The 25227-nt window shown below is 36.3% G+C and overlaps 1 protein-coding gene across 2 annotated transcripts in view; it reads left to right on the top strand.

The window, feature by feature from the left end:
* Positions 1-25227, top strand: part of PTPRG (protein tyrosine phosphatase receptor type G) — an 807880-nt gene that overhangs the window by 184430 nt on the left and 598223 nt on the right. The gene's annotated exons all lie outside the window — the stretch shown is intronic.

Below are 25227 nucleotides of genomic sequence, written 5' to 3'. Positions count from 1 at the left end.
TAAGTTGAGTCGGTCTGATTTGTTCTGTGATGATAAAGGAACATGTGTTTAAATCAAAACAGAAATCTCATAAAGTATGCTTTTAGGGGAAGGGAGAGAGAAATTTCCTTGCCATGCAATTCTAGAAATCGTCATTAACCCTTTCAGCTTCTCATAAAACAGAATTGTGAAAGGAGCATTTTTATTATGTAATTGATTTATCCTTCCACACTTTGCAGATAGGTTTCCCCCCTTTCTTCTAGTAGGCATTTATCTTTGAATGCTTGCCCTAAACCTGTATTTTTTTTCTGGAGTATAAAGATTGTTCTCTTTTATCACGATTTAGAATTAAAGCAGGGGAAAAAAGAATACCTGGCCTTCAGTTTTTAAATGCCTATTTAATATATAGAAATACCAGGCGGTGGAATGTTCTCTAATGCCCTAATAGAAAAAATCCAATTTTATTTTCAAATCAGATCTTTTTGATTAAATAAATTCCTTCACGCACTTCTTGGCACTATACAAATTCTGACTTTTGCTTTAAGAGGCTGAATACATGATTAAAAGAGGTAGATGGAATTTAGTTTTTTTTTTCTCTCTTTGCTTAAAATGTTTTGATTTTTAATATTTTTATGAAAGAAACATTTTAGGGAATAATAAGAAGAAGATACATTTTTAAAGTGGAAACAAAATGTTAGGAAATAGATTTTGGGCAAAGGTGACTTTGCACATCAGAAGTGATGGTTAGATTTTGATTCTTAAAGGCATTTTGTTATGTAGAAATGTACCTGGAAATTTTATTATAGTTAATTAAAAGAGGGAAAATTGCAGAAGGTAGACAAACCACTTTGGAAATTACCTCGTCACTCCATATTTCAAAGGCCTTATATGAAATGGCTTGGTTGCTGGCCATTAGTCTTATGAGCAAATCTGCAAATTATGACATGCTGCTGCATGCATTCAGGACTATATTTAATGACCCAGTCAGAACCCAGTATTTCCATTAGGTGAAGAAGGGAAGGAAGGAAGGAAAGGGATTTATTCCATGCTAATTCTGCTAGATTTATGTCAGTGTAAAATGTATGGGCCTGATCTTTAATTACAGCTTATCTATTGACTTCTTGCATCCTTTTGTCTATTGATAAATCTCCTGCTCTTAGGGGGAAAATAGCCAATCTGTTTTATTTGTAAAGAATAGATAGCAGGTCTCCCTTCTGCCTGAAGTTCTTCCTGATTGGTGCTATCAAATTAAAAGTCTTTTGTCACTGTTTCGAATGCATGAAGTAAATTGGGAAATGAAGGGGTGTGTGTGGAGAATGAAATATAATGTTTAAAAAGTTATTTCAGATTTGTAAATTCATCAGTGAGGGGAATCCCAACTGTGGAAACTCTCTAAGTCAAGACAGATAAGCAAGTTAGCTGTAATTTAGAGGCACTGATAAGTGTCTTGCCCATCTTACCTACCATGTTTGCTGAAGGAAGAAGGGCTTCCTTACCCATCCCTCTGGCCACTATACTTTCTCCTTCTTTCAAAAATAGAATATATATTCATATCCATGTAAGCATAGACTGTCTCATATTCCTAAATACATTCCCTTTTTATCTCTCCATCATAAATTCTTCCTCTTCTTTTAAGATTCAGGTCAATAATTGCCTTCTGCATGCAGCCTTTCCCAATAGCTAAAGCCTCCTTGCCTCTCAAACTACCTTGTCTCTAGTGATATTATGTTTGTATTCTGTCACTTTATAATTGTGGTTTGGGTGTGTGTGCACTTAGGAGTAGAGATTACTTCATTTTTAGCTCTTATATCCCCCCTCCCCAGTGCCTAGTACACAGGAACCATTTAGTAAGAACTTGGGAAATTTTATAGTATAATATATGCTTATTTATGTCCGAGGTAGTATTTGATCTTAGTGTTCTCTTAGTGATCCTTTATAACCATTTAACTTTTCCAGGGGATATTTATTCAAAACCAGAGCATATAATATATCTGTTCTTAGAGATTTATTAATGTATGCATTGATATATACAAGCATTTTATATGTATATTCATGTATATATATATATATATACATACAAATATAAATATATCCAAAGGCACCTATTATTCACGTGTTACCAAGAAACATGTAGACACTTGTTTATGTGGACATTCATGTGGCCAAGAATCTATAAGGTATAAGTAGAAACAAAGGGCTGTGGGATGGAATAGTGGATAAGAGTTGGATTTAAGAGTCTCGAAGACCTGAGTTCAAATCCTCTCTGTGATTTTTTTTCTCTTCTCTATGACCATGGGTAATATCACTATGTCTCTTATGCCTTCATTTTCCTCCTCTGTAAAATGACAGTAATAAATAGCACCCATCTCATAGTGGTGTTGGAAACATCAAATGAGATATTCATCAAAATGCTTTGAAAATACTTTGTGCCATATTAATGCTAAATATCATGATCATCCTTCATCACTGTAGCATAACAGTGTTTTGGCCCTAAAATTTGTAGTTTAATTCTACCCACATCCAAAGTGTCCATTGCAGATGATGAAAACTATTGCGAATTTTGGTGTTTTTTTTTTTTTTTTTTTTGTCTCTCACCTGTAGCTGAATACAAAACCTTCAAGTGGTATTGGCTGAACTTCACCACATCCAGCTCTGGGATTTGTCTTTGTTCTTGGAAGGGATAATGGGTCCCCTTGGGGTGTTTCCATCAGCCAGAGAAGGAATCTCAAGGGAAATCATACAGAGAACAAGTTGGTTCAGCAGAGTATGAGAAAGTAAAAGACTATAGAGAGAAGGGAAGGGCTACTATCAGATGCAGAGAATGAAAAAAGAAAGGTTTTCTTAGTGCTTTCTAAGATTTCTTAGATTTGGATCGCTCTTTTCTACCTCTTATATAAAAAAAGATGAAGCCTTTCCTTTTAGCCATGATTCCTCGATTGTGGCTTAGAAAGCCCCACAGTTATAGGCAAACCCCCGCAGCATAGGGCCCAGTGCCAAAAAAATAACATTTGCAAGAGAGCAGGTGCCTGTGGTTTCCGGTACACCATTGCAGAGTGCTTGATTGAGCTCTGATAGAAAAGTCTAAAATCACGACTTTGCCTCCTTGGGCAAGCTGTTGTGTCAGTCTCCACTCTACAAAGGGTGAGTGAGACCACTTTGGATTTTAGTGTGCTTACCACTTTGAAGCTCCAGCTACTTTCTAACATAGTGAGGCTGATGGTTTTGGGTTGAAGCCACGGAGCTCTGGATGAAGATAAATGAGGCTGACAATTTCTTTCTGGGTTTGATCCAGTTCATGCTCTGAGTATAGATCTAGCAACTGACTTTCACGACTATATCTCAACATCTCCATTGCGGGACGGTTTCCTTTCATGACTCTCCATAAAACTCTTTGTCCTTCCAAGAAGATTTTTTACTTTTTTTTATTCCCCAGCCTTTTTCATTCTTTGATATGAATTTTGATATAGATACAGCTGTAGAAAAAGTTGGCATCCCTTCTTGGTCTGGGAAGCTAAGTCAGAATTGTTACAGATGAAAAGAAGTTATGAAGTTGGGAATCATTGATCTCATTTCTTTCATTATTTTCTAGATTTCACAGAGCTAGAGACTCACTTTTAGCTGATAGTACACAAATTAATTTAGGAGACCAAAAAAAAAATTCAGCCATACTCTCTTATGCCATTCTGGGGATCCATGTTGCAAGAATTGAATGGGCGCTTGGAAAAGTCCCATCCGAATATAACCACGTGGTTCTAATTCTTGGGCTTGGTTAGGGGACATAACTGGCTAAAGAGGACTAGTTAGTGTGATGGACATTAGATGATTGATTGATTTTATTCATCTTATTTCCCAAATATAGGTCTAGCCACAGGTAGGCAAAGTGAGCTACATATACAAGACCAAGTTGAGGGGCTCATCAGTTATTGCAGATATTTTTAACCTATATTTCTCCATATTTTCTTCTTAAGGGATCCAATATAATGAGGTTGCATAATATCTAAAAGAGTGAACTCTCATGTCTCTTATCACTTAGATACCATCAGAAAATATTTCTAAATTAAGTGGGAGGTAGGCAGGTAGGCTAAATGACCTTTGAGATCTTGCTTAGCATTTTCTGACTATCACAGTCATCTGGCACTTAATTATATAACATCTCCCTTATGTTATTTCTCAAATTTTGGACCTGCCTTTTTATTTAGAATCTGAGCTCTTTCGTATATACAACTAATTAACTATCCATCATCTGTCCATGTCTCCTATAATGCTGGTTATTCACATTTCATTTCGTGAATATTGTTGGTTATACATACTTGAAGGAGTCATTGGTAAGATTCTGCCTTGAAAGTCCAGATTTATTTAGCAGATAAATTTATAAACCCCTTTAAATAAAGAGTACCTTGACTATATTTAAAGTATAATTAAATTTATGTGAATTCTATTTGCCTGAAACTTTTCAGAACTATTAGGATAGATCTTGCTATCTGAACTAAAAATGTATGGCAACATATAAGTGAATTTCATTATAATTAGTCTATCATATCTCCACCTGGGAAATGTTCTTTCTGGCCAGGAAATCTTGCTTGATCACTGAATTCCTTTAAAGGCTTATGCCCTAAATCTTGGGCATTTTGAAAACATAAGATGGAACTCTTGTTCAGTGTAGACATGACCAATGAGTTAATAATTGATCTTATAATTGTGCTTACCTTGCACCATGACCAAACTATAATATAGCTTTTTGTCTTAGTGGAATATGTCAAATAAAAATCTGTCTTGATTTTTTTGTATACTTCTCTAATTTCTTTGTAAGCATTATTTTATTTTAAATGTAAAAAGTTGGGATGTATTTGTACCTCCAGCACCTGGTATAATGCCTGGCACATAGTAGGCACTTAGATGTTTGTTGATTAAACAAATATATAATGTAAGGGGGATAAAAGCATATGGTCACATGTGATTTTTTTTTCTTTTTGAAAAGAACATTTGCCACCATATGTTCAAGGTTTTTTCAGTGATTCAGAGAACTGTTAGAATTTTTTTCTTCCTAAAGGAATTCATTTTCTATACATTTGAGAATATTTTCATTTCATTAAATTTCATTATACACTCTGCAGTAGGTTCTAAAGTTTTTTGGCATCCATTCTCCAGAGGATGTATGCACAAGTGTTACAAATGTTAATGGACTCTAATGTGCTTAGCAGGAGGCGCTGAATATGCCCCTTAGGGTCCTGGTGACCCTTGGAAAAGCCTATTAGGAAGATGAAATAGTTCTCTCTGCTACATGCATAGCAAGTGATACATCAACAAACATAATTAAGACTGGTGCTGTAGATGGGGCATTTTAAACAGGGAAAATGATAGCCATGGGGTCTGGCTATTGAGCTTTCCTTAAAAACAGCTGTTTGGAGATCTGTGTGGTATTTATGAAGGTTCTAAGAAAAAAAGATGAAAGAAAATGAAAAGCTTCATTGTATACCCCTATGGTCATTGGATTCTATTCCCTACTTCATAGGCTTTTGAGGAGTGTTTTTTCATTGAGGTTTGTAATTTTATGAAATACTGAATCATGCTGAAATTAATGACCTGATGTTAGTTGGGGCAGAAAAGGCATCAAGATTTATTGAGCTGTTAGTAAATATTGACCCAGTAAGAGATAAGTTCTTTTTTGATTTAGAGATGCAATACATTTTGATATTTTGTGATCTGTATGTTTGCGTGTTTATACATACATACCCATATATATTCTATGTGCCTATATATCACATTTCTACAATTTGCATTAATCTCATTTTTATTAATCTATATTTATCGATGTAATTCAGTGTTCAAACCTGGTGTATTTGCATAAAACTCTCATCATGACAAAGAGAATGGTGACTCCATACCTTGATAGGTGGAGTTGGTGCAAGAGCTTGGTAGAAAAACACTTTGGTTTTTCTTCCTGCTTCTATAGAGGATACATGCTTCCAGACCCTCTGGAAAGAAAAATATATAGAGAGAAAGGGAGAAAAAAGACCTTTGGGAATTAGCAGGTATAAAGAAGACTGAATATTTCAACTCTTCTTGTTTTCCAACCTTCTTTCTTAAAAACTTTAGGGAGTTTCCCTTTTGGTAACATAAGGGGCTCTCCCTATCACAGTGAATATGTGTGTGTGTGTGTGTGTGTGTACATATATATATGTATATATAGATAGATATAGATATGTAGAGAGTATATATATATATATATGTATATACATATACAGATATATGTATATATATGATTGTTACATAGACATGCATATGTAGAAAATTTACAAATTATTTACTTGTATTATTATTGTATTTATACACACATAAATATATACATACTACAATATGGTTTGTATACATACATATATATTGTGTGTGTCACACACATTTATATTCATATAATTCTTAACTTAAAGCTGAAATAACCTTTAGAAATCATCTTTATTGTATTGGAGAATTGTATGATCCTGGTAAGGTATGATCCTGAGACACAGCTGTGAAACAGTGTGTTTCTTTGTATACCAATGCTTACCAGAGTGCCTGATACATTATAGGTGCTTAATAAATGTTTGTTGGTTGCCTGTCTTAATGGTAGACTTCCATGGTGAAATGACTATGGATCTCCAGATGTGTCAAACCAATATTTATACTTATATCAAGCCCACCACTTTCCTTACTGTTTTTTGTACAATCACTTCTTAATTTTTTTATTGTCGTTACATTGTCTCAATGCCATTTCCTTTACTGATAATTTAAAATATTATAATAAAGTTGGAGAAAAATATGTTTGTTTTCAAATTATATGATTTCTTTGGTTTAAAGTCTTTGAAAAGAACTCAGAAGAGCTATAGGGTCTTTGGATGATTCTCTAGAGTACTCATGGCAGAAGGTGGAGCAGAGAGGTGTTTTATAAGATGAGATGGTGTGGGTTGGCTTTGATCTGCTTTATTGGAGGTAGTACCTGCATCCAGGAAGTCATCAGTCCATTGAAATATTGAAGTATAAAGGCTTTGACTTCTGAAGAGAGACACCACACAGTCCTTTTTTTTTTATTAAAGCTTTTTATTTTCTTTCTTTTTTTTTCTTTTTTTATTAATTTTTATAATTATAACATTTTCTATGGCAGTACATATGCATAGGTAATTTTTTTTACATTATCCCTTGTACTCCCTTCTGTTCCAAGTTTTTCCCCTCCTTCCCTTCACCCCTCCCCTAGATGGCAGGCATTCCCATACATATTAAATATCTTATAGTATATCCTAGGTACAATATATATGTGCAGAACCGAATTTTGTTGTTGTTGCAAAGGAAGGATTGTATTCACAAGGTAAAAATACTCTGGGAAGAGAAACAAAACAAAACAAAACAAACAAACAAACAAACAAACAAAAAAAACCAATGCTCACAGTTTACACTCATTTCCCAGTGTTCCTTTTCTGGATGTAGTAAAGCTTTTTATTTTCAAAACATATGAATGTCTAATTTTTCAACATTGACCCTTACAAAATATTGTGTTCCAAATTTTCCCTTCCTTCCTCCCCCCCACTTTCTCCCCTAGATGGCAAGTAATCCAATATATGTTAAACATGGTAAAAAAAAATATGTTAAATCCAATATATGCATGAATGTTTATACAGTTATCTTGCTGCATAAGAAAAAATCAAGTTAAAAAGAAAAAATGAGAAAGAAAACAAAAAATAAATTGCAAGCAACAACAAAAATAGTGAGAATGCTATGGTGAGATCCATACATAGTTCCCACAGTCTTCTCTCTGGTTATAAATGATTCTCTTCATCACAAGACCATTGAAACCAGCTTGAATCATCTCATTATTGAAAAGAACCACATCCATCAGAATTGATCATTGTGTAATCTTGTAATTGCCATGTACAGTGATCTCCTGGTTCTGCTCATTTCCCTCACCATCAGTTCCTGTAAGTCTCTCCAGGTTTCTCTGAAATCATCCTGCTGATGATTTCTTATAGAACAGTAATATTCCCTTACCCTCACATATCATAACTTATTCATCCATTCTCCAACTAATGGGAGCATCCATTCAGTTTCCAATTTCTTGACACTACAAAAAGGGCTGCCACAAACATTTTCAGCACACAATTCTTTAAGAAGTGTCTGTGCTTTGAAAATGGGAATGAGCTTTTCTTTTGTGAGATGAAATTGGCTTGGGCTTGTTACTTGCCTGTCTTCAATTTGGATGTGTTTTAGGGGGATCTAGGGAGTGGCTTATAGGTATTGGGCAAGGATCTTTTAGCAGGAGAGCAAGTATGACTTTGCTAAGAGAAACCATCTCTAATTTCCATTTATCAAGGGAAAGATTTAGTCTAAGGAGTGCTTTAAGGAAGGGGGAAGGGTGGTGCTGTTAAGGAGTTAATTAACATGTTTCCACTGCTGAGCAGCTGGAATGGGTTGGTACAGACTGGGCCAGCAGGTGTAAAAAGGCCTGAGAGCCAGCAGCCCCTTAGGGGAGAGCAAGATAATGGCTTTCCTCCAAGTAGAAAAGAAGGCAAAGGATAAGTAAGCAGACTTGGGTCACAGTGAAATTTAATGACAAGGTTACTTAATAAGAATCCCTGAATGGAAGTTTCTTTTAACCTTTGCTCTCATTGGAGTATCTCATTTTTATAAGTAGAATTCAGAGGTTGAATATTTTCTTTACTTTTCATTGTTTTTATTGAATCAGGATCTCTTAGGCTTTAATAGAGAGACCATTAGATTAGAATTTGTGGACCTGAAGTAAAGCTAGTCAATCATTCATTTAATAAGCATTAAGAAAGAGCCTACTGTGTGCTAGGTGCTGACTTATGTTTTTGGGTTCCAATGATAGGTAATCAAAAAGCACTTATCCACTGTTTACTGTGTTCTAGGTAATGGATATACAATGACAATTTATGAGAATATTTTAAATGCCTATTATATACTAATAATCCCTGGGTAAAAAGATAAGCAATCAAGCGTTTTATTAAATGCCTACCATGTGATAGGGTTATAAAGATGAAAATGAAATAATCTCTTTCCTCAAGAAGTTGATAATCTGTGGTGATGATAGTGGTGGTAGGGAGAACATTTTATATATAATGCATGTATATGTATACATATCTACAGGTATATATTTGTGCATGTAGGTATGTAAAAATACAAAGTTAGAGTGGTGGGAGGAACACTAGCAACTGTGATGATCAGAAAAAATTTCCCATCATTCTCTACATCCCTAGGGTTTAGCACAGTGCTTCAGTACATGGTGGGTATTAATAAATGGTTGTTAACTATAAATGATGATATTTGAGCTGAGCTAACGAAGAGAATAAGGATTTTACATGTGGAAAGAGAGGAATATTATAGTCGTGAAATCTACTACTCACTTGTTTTGTCAACTAGGACAAATTTTTTCAGTTCCTTGAAACTTGTTTTCTTCCTGGTAGATAGAGAGATGCACTGGATTATTTTTGGGTTTCCCAGCTAGCTGTGATATTCTCTTGTCTAGGAGTACCCATTTGCCAAGATGGACATAATTGAATCAGGAAGGCAGGGTAGCTATTATAGGCTAGAAAGAACTTCATTCACATCTTTCCAGTGTCACTGGTGGGCCTGTGTTCTTGGGCTAACCAAGCTTTTCCTTTATTTCTTTTCTCTTTTCTGTAATGTACTTTTGGGGTAGAGAAAACTCACTCACTATATTATTGGAGCTTGGGAGATCTAGTTGCTGGATGTTCTCTTGATTAGAAAAAAATGAGAGAGTCGAAGTGCCAGTTGGGGAAGTCATGTTCAATAAATTTTTAAGTCATCTCTGCCTCATGAAAAAAATGGGAAAAAAAAGTTTACCAAGTATGAGACTGAGTTTTCTGGAAACTTTATGAAAACACAGGGGAATCATTGAATTTCCCAGCTTTCTTCGGCTTCATTTTCCAGCATTAGCTTGTCCTCTATGCCCAACATCCCTATCCTGGATACCCAGGAGAGCATATTTACTTGAAGCAGGAAATGAAACCCATTAGCATGTTCTGTATTGATGTGGCACTCTGAACTTTTTAACAGGAAAATAAAGGATGAATGGCTGCTGTGTTGTTTGACGAATATCAGCAAGATGAGAAGGACCTGTAGGTAAAATGCAAGTGTCTTTGGTGCACACTGTGCTAATGGCGGCATTTTCTCTTGATGGTTACCAGGTCCACTATCTACACTTTGTGCTTGTGGGGTAATTTTGACACTTTCCAAAGGTCCTGTTGCTCATCTGTCCTTACACCAGTTCCTAATGAGCTCACTTCTGATATGCCTTTCACATCCAGATTGCCCTTTCTCTCACCATGGAGCAGGGTGTGAAAAGGAAGCCTCAACACTTGTGCCAATCTGCCCATGGACATGCTGAGCAGGAAAGTAGCATTGAAACTTGGCTTCCCATTGTCCTGCAAACAGGCCAGCACTTGGGCATTCTTGAAGGCTTTTATATTCCCTCAATACCCTCAGAAATTATTTCCCTAGACCCTATTTAGCTCCAGGGAATTGGCTGTTTTGATTTCCAGGATTTTGAAACATGATGAACCACATGGGGTTTGATAAGAAGAAAATAATTCTAGAAAGGAAACATTCCCATTTAAATTTAAAATGAAAATAGTCCTTTAGAACTTTCATGGCTTGACTAAGAAAACAAAACAAAACAAAAAAAAATGCTGCTTACAATGGAAATAATGTATATATGGGGCAGAAGAATGGTCACAATTTATCTATTGAAGGTAATATACATCGAAAAGCCTAAGAATTGGCAAAATCATTAGCCAGGCACTTGTCTGAAATTTCAGTTTAAAGAGTCGAGCCCAGAACCAGTTTAGCAAGGAATGGTATTTGGAGTATAAATAATATTAGGAAATAAAATATTCTTTCAGTCATCTTTCTAGACTGGGAAGTAGAAATTGAAAGTTTTGTAAGTAAGAGAAAGAGAAGAAAGAGAGAGACACAGAGAAAGAAAGATGTGGGAAAGAGATAAGGAGACGACTGGAGAAAAGACAAAAAGAGGGAGGGAAAAAGGGAAGGAGACAGACAATAAAAGAAGAAGAAGGGGAGAGATATAGAAGGAGAGAAAGAAAGGGGAAACGATGCGGAGATTAAGAGAGGGAGAACATAAAAGGAAATAGGTAGAGGGAAAAGACAGACAAGACAACAAGAGAGATGGAAACAGAGAGGTAGAAACAGAGAGATTAGAAAAAGGAGAACAAGACAGAGACAGAAGAACAAAACTGGGAGAGACAGAAAAAGAGAAAGGGGGGATGGAAGGAGCGACAAAGATACAGACATAGAGCCATAGAGAGATAGAAAGAGAATAGAAAAAGGACAAGAAGACAGAGATAGGAGAACAAGGGGAGAAGAGAAAGACACAGAGACACAGAGAGAGACAGAAAGTGAGACAAAGTATGAATGGAAAAAAAAGATGATAGAGGATGAGAAACATAAAGAAAGATTAAGAGAGAAGTGAGACAGAAATACATAGAGAGGAAGAGGAGCAGATAGGCAGAGAGATTCACACCCAGACATATACACACAGAGAATTCCGGGAGTCCAAGTGTAAAAGAATGAATCAGACTTGTGGTGGAATATAAGTAGACTTCTCTTGTCCTATAAATGTGGTGACTGATGGCAGCTCAGCAGTAAAGAGCAAGCAGAATTGCTTTTATTATTATTGTTTTACTTTTGAAGTCTCTGGTGACTACTCCATGTGTCAACCCTTTGATATAGGAGGCTGTTATGAAATAATATCCTTCTTAGTATTTCCACCCCATGAGCAACCCTGAAGAATAGGCTGACCAAGTCACTAAAGCAACATGAGAAAATGTGCAGTTACACTCTTGTGAAGCTTGCAAAGTCAATTCATGGCAGGGCAGGGAATAGCCCAGTTTCTTAAGTGAACACTTTTAACAAAGGGAGCAAAAAACAAAATGGAACTGTGAATGGCCTCTGACAGGGTGTTATGAGCCATCCTTTTGTCAACTATCAAGTATTTAATGTCTGATGGAGTTCCTTTCAAAATAATTGCTCCATCTTTATCTTCCAGATTAAAAAAAAAGTGGGGTCCAAACACATACTTATACATGCCTCATGGTGGCCACAGTAGAGAGTGTTCTCTCTCTCTCTCAAATTAGTTTTCATTTTTGATGTAGAACAGAAGATGAGAACGCATCTCAAGTCGAAAATGCCAAAGAAAATCTGATCCTAAGATGCTCCCGCGTCACATAGAATAATGTTGCTTCTCTATCAACATATGTTAGAGGAGTAAATTTGGGTATGTGCCATGTTGATGGCAATCATATGTCCTGGATTATATCAGGCACTTCCCATTTCTAATATCCGTGTCTCTGACAACCATCAAAATGGCCTAGAAATAGCAATATTCTAGCAAATGCTGACTGTATGAATTAAGTCATAAAATCATGGAATGTGAGCATTGGAAGAGACCTCAGAAGCCATCTAGGCCAGCCTTCTTATTTCACAGCTAACAGCATTGAAACCCAGGGAGGTAAATTGCCCACGGCCACACAGCTAGTTAAGTGTCAGTAAGTGTCATTCACTTCCAGGATTCATTGAATCAAAATTCTACACTCTTTTCATTGCACCTGGTTGCTTCAAGGGATCAGATGCTTGAAGTGTTGTAGAGGCACATTCTACGGGACTTGTCTGATGATTGATTTTGGGGGTTGAGGGGGAAGGGAAAATGAAATTTGGCTCAGAAGTTTGGAATGAGGATGGTGGGATGGTGGTGACAGAAACAGGAATGGAGTAGGTTTAATCAGAAATGGAGTAGGTTTAGTGAAAACAACAACAACAACAACAAAACAACAATGAGCGTTGATTTTAACCCATTGAATTGCCCTTGGAATATCCAGGTAAAATTAGCTATCCAGAAGGGAATAAGAAATGTGGTGGTGAAAATCGAGATTGTATAGTTAGACCTTGAAAGTTAGGTATCTGGAGGTCTTAGCTTACTCCAAATTGCTAATGAGATTACCAAAGATGGATTGAGGACAGAGCCTGGTGGGAAACATACTCTTAGGATAGGAAAGATGGTTGATATTTAGTCTAATAGTCTTAGAAAAACTAGCAGAAGAAGCAGGAGAGAGCAACAAAGGAAAATTAAAGCAAGACAGTTTTTTAGAAAGTTTTTTAGAGTTTTTTAGAAAGATTTTTAGAGTTTTTTAGAAAGAGGGAATAGTCAAAAGTGTTGAAATCTGGAAGAAGACCAAGGAAGTTGAGAACTGAAAAAAGAGGGAAAATCAGATTTTTTTTTTTTTTTTTTTTACAGCCTTTGCTATTAGGAAGGAATTAGATTGTGTTGAGCTCTGCCCTCTTCTTGTAAGCATCGGTACTCAATGCCCCTTGTAAGGTCAGGCAGAACATGTCTGCTCACTCTTCTACCTTCTTAATTATTTGAAAGTAGAAGTTGGACCCTTTCCAGCTCTTTTCTTACACTGAAAGATCTGAGATTTCTCTAATTTTGTTTTTATGCCTTGATTTCTAAACCCCTCATTATATAGTGTTAAAATAATCTTAACATTTTCTTCTCACTTGTTCACTAAAAGAGCAATACTGGTATTAGCAAAATTTTCTTTTATTTAAGTAAATTTATTGATGGTAATTAAGGTATGGCCATTTATCTGTAACAATGATAAGAATGCTTGTTTTATAAATCTTCCCAACTCACATGGTAACCGAAGTTTTTAAATCATCTAAATTTAAAGTGTGAAATTGTTGAGTTCTAAGCTTCTGGATGTAATGCTCAATTTTTTTTTAAATGAAGCTGTCTATCAGAGATTTATGATTTATGGCCATTAATATTTTTTAATATATTCACTGAATTTAGGCAAGGAAGCAAGGATTTGAAAGCATCACTAATATAGAGAGATTGGGGAGGATAGTTTAAATAAATGAAAAATTTAAATCCACAAGAAAATTGTTTTACTTTCAGATGATAAAAGTCATTCTCGTTATCTAGATCTGTTAAGTGTTTTCTTATTTGTGACTTTTTGAATGCTAAATTCATGAACTAATGGGTGGAGATGATCAGTAATTAACATCCAATGATTACATGTAAATTTTGTATATTTTATATATGCTTAATTTAATGTGTAATAATTTTGGGGGGGAGAGGAGGAGATATTTTAATTTTGTGACAATGAGGAAATTCCTTTACCAATGTAGATTGGCAACTTTCATTCAACTCATCTCCTTAGAGAGTGGCTCAGTGACATTCCCAAGATCACACAGACAGTATGTGTCAGAGGAGGCACTTGATACCAGCTGTTCTTGATTCACAGGCCAATTTTCCATTTTCTACACCTGGCAGATAGTCATCCTTAATAAATAATTGTTGAATTAAATACATGGACGACACTATAATGCTTAGAGAAAAAAGCATGTTTTTCTATATTAAGTTTTTTTTTCTATGTACTTCTCAGCAACATTTCTAAACATTAAATTATTACATATTTTAAATGTATATATTTAGATATTTTTACATATATGGGGCATTTTTCACATTCCCAATTATTACCAATTGGAAATGAATCATTAGCTTCAGTCAGAATTGTCTTAGATCCAGTATAAGTTTTCAAGTTCAGTCACTGCTATGAATCCAAAACTGTCCCCTGAATCTCTGCCACTCTTTTTTTCCCCCTGAGGCAATTGAGGTTAAGTGACTTGCCCAGGGTCACACATCCAGGATTGTTACGTGTCTGAGGGCAGATTTGAACTCACGTCCTCCTAATTTCAGAGATTTCACTGCACCATCTAATTGCCCCAATCTCTGTCCCTTCTTTCCTCCTTTTTCTTTTCATTTCTCTCTCCCTCCATCTCTTCTTTTTTTTCCCTCTCCTCCTTTCTCTTCCTCCCATTCTCTGATCAGCTTATTATTACATTTAAATCAGATGTTCTTAATTTTTATGCATTCCAGACTCTTTGGGCAGGTTGGAGCCTACATTATTCTTGGGTTAATGTTTTTAAGTACATAAAATAAAATACATAGGATTACAAGGGAAAGCAGTTATAGTGAAATAAAAATGAAAATTTTTTCATCCAATTTTATAGACCTTATGAAATCTGTTCACAAGACAGTTAAGAATCTTTAAATTAAGAGACCATTTCCACTTGATTAAAAAGTATTAACCTTCATTGCTAAAGCTACATCAACAGCATTCTTGTTCGAGTGTATAAACCAGTAAATTCCATAGTCATCTAGCTCCAGAATGCTCACTCTTATTAACCAAAAAAAGTATTCATATTTTTTGATTCAACTCTCTCCTCTACTTAGAGAGCTACCCAATATTGGGGCAAATTAAAATGAACAAAGCTGGGAGGAAAATCCAATTCAGTAAAACTAACCAACAAATCACCCAAGTCTAATTTCTTAGCCAAGGTCTGTTCCCACTCCCGCAAACCAGAAAGGAAGATTCATTTTCTCTTCTCTTGTTTGAAGCCAAGTTTGCCTACCATATTCTTCCGCTGAATCGTCATGAGTTGTAAAAATAGGTGACAAAAAAGCATCTACTTGTGACAAATCTCATAGCTTACACTCGCCTCCTGAAAAGAAAAGCAAATCTCATTGATTCTCCTTTATATAATTTCTCTGAAGGCCAAGCTCTGCCCTTTTCAAAATACCATAATGCTCTACAGGCTATTAAGTGATAGACAGCGTATTTAACAATCTCATATAAATTTCTTGGCATTTGGACATTTGAGCTTGTTTCAATAAATTAAATTCAACTATAATATAAAAGCTTGGAGAACTGTACCCTTTCCCTTCTTTCTAGCTGGCTCAGTAGATTAGACAGTGATTAAAATGTAAGTTTAAATGAAATCTTTATTATTATGTGAGTTTGTTTCAGAGCTCTCATAAAGTTTAAAAAAAAAGATTTGAGGAGATGAGAGATTTATGCAGGAGGAGGACATGGAGTGGCGTAATTAGAGAGATATTAATTGATTTTAGGTTTTGTCGGCAAAATAGAAGTCATAAATATTTTTATTAGATCCCATATTTATGGTCTAGAAATTTGATCAAGAGACAAAGTTATTCATCAAAAAATGTTCTTCCTCCCACTTATCACAATGCACTGTGGTTTATATCTCTCTGAGTCATGAGGGTGAAGGATGGCTTTTTTTTTTCCACTGCAGGAATGAATTCTAGATTTGGGCATTATAGCATCTTAATTCCAGGCCTGGAATGGATCTCTGAGAACAGCTAGTTCAACCTGCCCATTTTACAGAGAGACAAAAACTAATGGCCTCTGTGAGTTAAGTGACTATGACGTAATCCTACTGTGCCATTTTTAGGAAAGCCAAGGTCACATTTGATTCAGCAATATACAATAGCTGACTTCTGTAGATGTTTCTCCTTTTGTTGAAGTAGTATGCTGGCTTTAGTGTTGGAAGGAATCATTGAGTCCCAACACCCCATCCCATTTTACAGATGTGGAAAGTAAGTCTGAGGGGTTAATCAATGGCTTGAGTCACACCATAGGCAAATTTGGGAGATGAAAATGGCCCTCAGGTTAGGCACTGTATCCACCACATTACCTATCTCTCTCTCTAAATTAATTGTTTTTCTTCTGGTACAAGATTTCTTTATATGTAGAAAAGGAAATAACGATTTTCTTATAGTCTCCTAGATGGTGCAGTAGATAGAGGCTGGGAGTCAAGTAACCTCAGATACTTACTAGCTGTATGACTTAACCCTGTTTGCCTCAGTTTCCCCATCTATAAAATGAACTGGAGAAGGAAATGGCAAACTGCTCTGATATCTCTGCCAAGAAAACCCTGAATAGGGTCTTGGAGATTTGGACATGAGTAAAAAATACCTCAACAACACCAGATTTTCTTCTGGGAATGCTGGCCTAGTGGGTCTAGGACAGTCACATAAAATGACTGGAATAGACGTCTCTGCTCTACTTTGGACTATTCATCATTCTCCACATCTGAAGAGATGTCTTGGTTTTGCTTTGAGCTGACCGTGAGGTATTATGCAGACGGATACTTGGTGATGAGGAAAATCCCTAAGACCAATATATCTGAAATGTATTCCTGTTCCCTTACCTGTCTGAATGGGACTGATTATGCACGTGAGCATTCCCTGAAGACTGAGCAGCATTCAGCTTAATGTGATGGAAATAAATATTCAAGTCACCATAAATGAAAATAGTTAATAGCAGCCACGGCTTTGCGATTTATGGGCATGTGCGCTACATGCTGCATTCCTCCAGAGGGTGCTTCTATACAGGAGTATAGGATGACTTTATTTCATAAGGAGCTAGCTTGCAACTAATGATCTGTACCTGATAAAAAAGACTGAATGGATGGAGCCAAAGACAACTGTTCCAAAGTCTCAGGTAACCAATGATAAGATGTTTTGCTTGGGTGGGATCCATCCACCGTGCTTGGTGATTGGACCACTGGCCTTCTCAAATCCTACCAAAGGTTAACTGGTGTAAAGAATGTAGGCCCTGGTAGGAAGGGTGGAGAGTATTGTGAGATAGGCAGTGGGTGAGGCTGGAGATGAGGTCTTGAGTCTCTTGCAGAGGAAGTCTGTTTCTACCACATTTTGAACCCTAGAAAAGATTCATCAGGAAAATGAGAATTAATCTAGAAAGATCTTTCTACTGATGCCATTTTAGGATAAATTCTTGAGTTTTCATTTTCTATTCCTCCCTCCTTTTTTCTTTCCTTTCCTCTCTCCCTCCCTCCCTTTCTTTCCTCCTTTCCTTCCTCCCTTCCTCCTCTCCTCTGTCCCTCCCTCCCCCTTCCTTCCCTTCCTCCCTCTTTCTTCCCTTTCTTCTCTCCCTCTTTCAATCTTTCCCTCCCTCCTCCTTTTTTACCCTCCCTTCCTCCTTTTTTTCTCCCTTCCCTCCCTCCCTTCCTTCTCTTCCTCCCTCTTTTTTCCTCCTTCTCTCTTTCTTTCATTCTCTCCCTCCCTCCTTCCCTTCTTTTTGTTCCCTTTCTTCCTTCTTTCCTGTCTCCTTTCTTTTCTTTTCTTTACTTTTCTTTTCTTTTCTTTTTTTGTCTAGATTTATAATTTCACTGATTTAGGGTATTCACAGTAAAGAAATTACCTCTTCCAATATATACTTTGTAACTTAAGGTATTTTAGAGGTATCGTGGGGTTCTCTGTGGAGACTAAGATTTGTGAGGTCACTTTCCTAATATGTGTCAAATGTGGGACTTGAATCCTAGTCTTCCTGACTCTTGTGACTATTGTATTAGTCAAGTATTGTGACTCCTAGTTAGACTTTATACAGTACATATTTCACAACCATTCCTTAATCCCATCTCCCCTTGGACCTTCATGGAGCCTTAGGAGAAGCCAGACTTCCAGCCCTGTGCCCCTGGCCACCATCCTGGAAAAGTGCCCCTGGAGAGATTCATTGTAGACCTGCTTCCACACAGGCTATACCCATAGTTCTTAAATACCCAGAGAAGAAAGTTCTTTTTACTAAAGTCCTTGGCCCTATCAAATTGTTCAGTATCAGAAACAGAAAGACTTCATTATTGGTAATGACATTAAAGGAGAAACATCACCATCTGCTTTGCTGCTGCACCCTAAGGACCATGGGACCTTTCCATCTGACTAGTGGCTGAAACCTTTCCTTCCTGTTGTTTCCTCTATTAAAATTGAGAGTAGTGATTTTTGAGAGCTTTTCAGTTGGTATCCCTAGCACTTTCTTAGAGAGCTTTGCACATAGTAAGCACTTGATAAATGCCTTATTCATTCATTCATTCCATTATAACATTTCCTTGCAATATTAATTTAACATAAAACTTCCTATTCACTCCTATTTAATGCTCCTTCTAATGGGTTCTTTAAAAAAATTCTGGAAAAAAAGCTTTTTATTCTTTTTTCATTCTCTCTTGTAGGAAGCTAATATATTTCTTCCCTGGCACAGGAAAGCAGAGACTTCACCCCTGCCCTTCACACCTTCTGTCCTTGTGCCCAAATGGAGAGCAGGATGCTCCAGGTGTCCTTTTTAGTTCTGCTTTTGCTTTTGGGTGCCAGCTGGCAGGGCCCCTCTCTCTCCCTCCTTTCCCATGCATTTAAAATGGTTGCATCTCTCTTCTAGCCCAGACAGCTAAGTTTCTTCCTTTCTTAGGTTGTTTTTCACATTTCATTTCATTTCTTCATTTGAATTATGGCAGAATGGTGAGTAAAGGTAGAAGAAAGAGTTTGGTTCATTTGGAAGATTTAAAAAAAGACCTATTTTTCCTCCTTTAACAATGTGGGCTGCCTTTGGGGAACAAAAACAAAGAAAAATGAGGCATATTATAGTGAAAATTTGACAGGTGACCAGAAGGAAGCTCTTAAGTTATTGTATTGAATGGATGCTGGAAAGTCTGCCAATTCTCTAGTTCCAAAATCTTGCTCAAGATTTCTCAGCTACCTGGAGGAAAAAAAAAAGCATGTAGGATACACTTTGGTAACTGTCCACTCTGTCCTTCTCCAAGGCCTTTGGCATTCTAGGAAATGGTATATAAGTAAATGTCAGCTCCTGATGAGAGCAGATTGGAGTAGGATATAATACCTGGTTACATTAGAGAGAAGGAAAAACCTTATTTGTGAAATCTAGTATCCAGATCCAAGGGAAACTTAAGAGTGTAAGTGGGGAAATGAAACATTATCCATAATACACAAGAAAGCTTTCTGGACCTTACATTAAACCTTGGTAACTCTAAAACCAGGAGGGAGATTGGAGAATATTTTTGTTGTTCAGTTTTTTGAGTCACGTCCGACTCTGTGCCCAGTATGAGGTTTTTTTTTTGCAGAGGTTCTGGAGTGGTTTGAAATTTTCTCCTCTAGTTTATTTTATATTTGAAAAAACTGAGACAAACAGAATTAAGTGACTCGTTCAGGGTCACACAGCTAATAAGTATCTGAAGTCAGATATGAATTCAAGAAAATGAATCTTTGTCTCCAACCTCAGTGCTCTGTCCACTGCACTTCCACCTAGCTGCCAGAGAATATGATAGATGAGAGAACTGAGGTCCAAGAAGTTAAATGACTTATTCAAATAGTGGTAAGTTTTAGAGGTAAGATTTGAAGCAAGCCTCTGTAAATATACAGTCTATGCTCAAAGTTGCTGCCTTCCTATCCACCCACATCATCCTAAGCAAATAACTTAACTTTTCTGGGACTCAGTTTCCCCATCTATGCATTAAGGAAATATAAAAATATCTCCAACATCCCTTCCAGTTTTAAATCTACCAAGGTTTAGCTTAAGGTCCAGAAAGCTTTTTATTGTATCATGATGGATAATGTTTCATTTCCCTACTCATACTCGGTGCCCCTTGGATCCACAAACCAGATTTCACAAATAAAACTATAAGATATCCCCATTCTTTTCTTCTCAAATCCATGAATCCATTATAGAGTAGAAGAAAACCTTTGCATGGTCAGATCATAATGATTAGAATTTTTTAAAAAAGATGTATTCTTATAATGCTTGTATCAAACAACAAATGTATTATATGAGAGGCACTTGATCTTAGTTATAAAGAACTGAAAAGATGGGATTAAAATGGGAGTAGCTGAATTTTGCCTTTTGGTGCTTCTCATCTTGAGCATCAATTAGATAGGCCAGTCTGACCTTTCATAAATGACTTAGGTCCATATGTTAAGTCATCTTTAAGACTCATTAAGATGCGCTGCCTGGTAAATTATGCCTTTCAGGATATAGGGGAGAGATGTGAATTCCTTCTAGAAAAGAATATGTTTCCATAGTTTCTCTCAGCCTTCCTGTCTTGAGTTAGTGGATAGAATTCTCAGTGGAATTTGTATCTTGGGGGAAGGATTTTAAAATGGGATAAATTTTTATTTCTTTCAGTGAAAAACAGAGTTCATGGACTCTTGAATGCCTAGGAAGTACAATGTAATGAATTCTGGGTTTGGAATCTGAGCTTCTGGATTGGAATCCTATTTTATTTTATTACCTCTGTGACTTTGGGCATAGTGTCTTCCTTTGTAACATGAGGCATTGAATTAGAGTGATGGTCTTCTGAAGCCTTTCCAAGTCAAATCATTGATTTTGAGAATTTAGATGCTGCTGGGATTTTCCCCCCCCCTTACTTTAGTTCTGATTTTTACCTTCTCCTCCATTTTTTTTTTTTGCTAAGAGGGGCCGAATAAGAGTGTTTTGTTTAAAGCTTTGGATGCGACCAGTTGTTCCTGGATCTTGCTCCAGTCTAGACTGGAAGGATGTAACCAGCCAATCAAGAGAGCATCCACTATTATTTTGTCACTCAGCAGGAACTTATTAAGTGTTTGTTGTATGCCCAGCCAAGATTTTATAAAGTATGAAGTTTTCCTGCTGTCAACGTTATTGACATTAGGAATTAAAAAATAGACAATACAACAACTGCCTTTTTTTCAAAATTTTAACATTCCAATAGAACGATACCATGGAGCATGGCTAAAAGTTGCAACTGGAAAAATTAAACAAAGTGAAGGAAAACTTTCTAACAATTAATACTGACTCAAAATAGATTTGACTATCTGAGGAAGAAGCAGCTTCTTTTCCCCTAAATTTGTATCCTCTTTCTTCCTCCTTCTTCTCCTACTCTTCCTCTTCCTCCTCTTCTCCTTCTCTCCCTCATTACCTCCTCTTTCTTCTCCTCCTTCCCCTTCTTACTCTTCTTCTTCCTTCTCTTCTTCCTCCTCTCCTCCTTTTATCTCCTCCTTTCTTCTTCTTACCCTCCTCCTCTCTTTCTCCTCCTCTTTGTTATTGGGGTCAATTGACTTGCCTAAGGTCATATAGGTAATATCTTGAAATCAAATTTGAACTCCAGCCCTCCTGCCTCTGGGTTGCTCTATCCACTGCACCACCTATCCACTTTATTCCCTCTCCTCTTATAGCTCTTTAAGCAGAGCCTGTATAGATGATTGTTCAAGACCTTATGTAAGCAATTCATCCTTGGCAAGTATATGTTAGGTAAAATTGTTTCTGCATTGTCTTCCAACTCTTAGCGTCTGTGATAATATGATATAATACAGTATAATATAATAGAATATATTATAATATAATATGATATACTATAATGCAGTATAATGTAATATAACATAATTTAATATAATTCTACAATATGATTTGTAACATAATAAAATTTTAAGATATGATTTTATACATAAATGTATCTTGACCTTGATTTAATAATCTCTTTACTTGAAAGAGTGGGGAACAGAAAGAATGACTCCCAGAAGACCAGTAGACTATCAGCCAAAACCAATTGTTAGAAATGAGAAACACTGATGATAGATGTTTACAAAATTTTCAAAAAATTAAGTTGATAAAGCCAATACACCAAAGGCAGAGCTTTCTACATGGGCACATAGATTTAGTGCTAAAGGGGGCATACATTTAGCTAGAATGGACCCTTGATTTGGGTCAAAGGGAATGGATACAAATCTTACCTTTGGTACTTATTATTAAGATGATCTTGGACAATTGACTTCATTTCTTTGTCCCTCCGTTTCCTTATCTGTAAAATGAGAGGTGTGGACTAGATGTTGTCTAAGATCCCTTCCTGATCTCAATTTATGATTCTTCGACCCTATGATTTGAATTCTCTGGTGATGTAGAGATAATAGGATAAGTGCCTGATTGATCCCAGCTTCAGATGAAGTAAGAGATTTCAAATGGATTCAGAATGAAAATTGTTTAAAAATATTGAATAGAATGCATCTCATGAAAGTGCATTCCTTGAGTACTGGGGAGTCTGTCTCTGGTAGATCACCTGAGTTTAGGAGTTGTGATTTGCAAGATGGCTAAAGCCTGTATCAATATGGTGAACCCTTGAATATAGGGAAGTACCAACTGCCTAAGGAGAGGTAAAATAGCCTAGGTTAGAAATGGAGCAGTTCAAAGATCTCCATGACAATCAACTGTGAAATCAGCTCTGAGAAGGTCTGCTGTACTTGTAAAACAAAACCCAAGAAAACAAACAAAAACACCACAATGCAAAATGCCTAGTAAGAAGACATAAGTGGGTAAGAACTTAAAGATGAAAGGACCTAGAGGAATAAATGAATTAAATCTTTAAGCAATTCATTAATTCAACATTGTCATCTTAAAAAGTATACTTTCTTATATTAAATAGGAACTTTCATCATAGTTAAATGAGCTGGTAACCAGTCATGTGGGAACAGCTGAATAAGAAAAGACTTCAAGTTCTTTCTAAGTCTCACCTCTGTTCTTAAGACATGGTAGTGATATCTTTGTACCTAAGAAATGAGTTTGTTTTAACATCTATCTTACCAGACAGTGGATATCATAAGATTGATGAAGAAAATTTGAATTTCTCTCCAAAGGTGAAACAGGTGTTATTACATGGGTCTATGATCTTGGTGCTTTTTTTAAGTTTGAAAATTTAAAATTTATTTTTGGAGGTATTTTGACAATTACACATATTTTGTGTGTTAAAATATGTTATTCTGAGAACCCCATCTGTAGGTTTCAGAAGATTATTACTGGGTCCATGATACAAAATACATGATAGAAACCCAAAGACTTCTGGCCAGTTTCAGCCAACTGGAACTGGGACTGGCTGGTTGAAGAAGGTTCAAAGCAGGGTTCAAAGCAAATCTGGCCTTGATGATGGGAAATGGCTCTCTGGACCTGTCCTGCGGTGTTTATACATTCAAAATGATCATTTAGCACAGATAAAATCTCCCCTCTGAATATGTAAGTTATGATGGAGAGAGAGGTATATGCCAAATTGGCAAAATTTGTTTCTAACCTTCATATTGGAAGCCCTGAAGTAGGAAGTATAATATAATGTTCCAAATGTTGCACTAATGTAGTCAGATCAATTAAAGTCTAGCTAAAGGACAAACAGGGCAGGGAGACTGCTGGCTCTCAAAAGCCAGTTCCAGATCATGAACTATTTCTAAGGATTGGTCATGTCTTCCATACTCTCTTGGGACATTTCAAAGTTAAAGTCATTGTTTGGTAATTAGCATCGATATAATTGATGGGAGAATAATGCTAAATCAATGTATGTACGTGGTTAGTGAATAAAAAAGGGTATTTGGTCTTTGGGTTATTTTTACATCCTCTTCCCCTCCTTCTCTTTTCAGGTTAAGAAGATGATGAAGCAGTAGACTGAATTGGGTTATTTAAATAAAAATGAATACTTAAGCAAATATTGATGCTGTCCTGAGGGAAAAAAAGATGGTTCCCAAAGTGAATACATATTATAAACTAAAGCCTGACTTCAGGCACCTCCCAAATAGAAAAAAGAGTGTGGTAGTTGGCATATAAATATCAAATCCATTCACCAGACATTACTGAATGGCCTCAACGTGCAAAGAACGGCATTAGGCATAATGGAGAGTGCGTTACTGAATGGTTCTATTTAATAATTCAACAAATGTTTATTAAGTTTCTTCTCTGTGTAAGTAGGACACTGGTCTAGGTACTGGAGATAGAAACAGAAAAATAAGACTAGTTGCCACCATTAAGACATAAGCATTAGAGCTGAACACATACACATGATAATTTGAAAAGGGAGACCATCCACATGACTAACTAGATAGTGGATAAAGGCTTCAAATAGGAAGTATATAAAGGTCCAGAAATGAATGATGAAAACCTGAATTTGGGGCCATTGTGAGAATCAAGTATGGAAATCTATAAACCTTAATGGTCACTCTGTAGTATTGCACTTCGCCTCCTTGCTGCCTTTCCACTTGAGAAATGTGTTTGAAATTCTTGGACTTTGGAAATTGTATTTGGAAAATCTTAGAACTAGCTTTATTTGGAATATGATGTAATAACAGTGAATAGGTAGAATGTCGATTCTAAATCAAGGGACATATTTATGTAGGATAAAGACAATGGGAAAGAAATATGGAAATCAGAACAGAGCTCTTTAATTAGATCATTTAGGTGAGGTATGAAAAGATGCCTTACTTCTCCCCAGACATTCTGCAGAGGCTAAAAATAGTCTCATGTAAATAGCTTTCTTCAGTGTAAATCAAACACTGAAGGTCTTGGCAGAGATTTCAAGGTTCTGGTGTCTTTATCTCCTTGTTAGTTTTGGTCTGGGACATCCCAGCATCTTTGCCCTTTTGGATCATAAGGGGACTTAGGACAAGGAATGGCCATTCCTTTGACAGATGAATTGGGTCCACCTTCAATTCAACTGCTTTTCCTCTAAGATATTTCACTGAAGGAATCATAGTTCCTATAACATTTTGAAAAT

This window comes from Sminthopsis crassicaudata, chromosome 1 (genome assembly GCF_048593235.1).
Source record: "Sminthopsis crassicaudata isolate SCR6 chromosome 1, ASM4859323v1, whole genome shotgun sequence".
Taxonomy (NCBI): domain Eukaryota; kingdom Metazoa; phylum Chordata; class Mammalia; order Dasyuromorphia; family Dasyuridae; genus Sminthopsis; species Sminthopsis crassicaudata.
The sequence above is the reverse complement of the archived record's forward strand: the minus strand, read 5'-3'. Positions and strand labels throughout refer to the sequence as shown.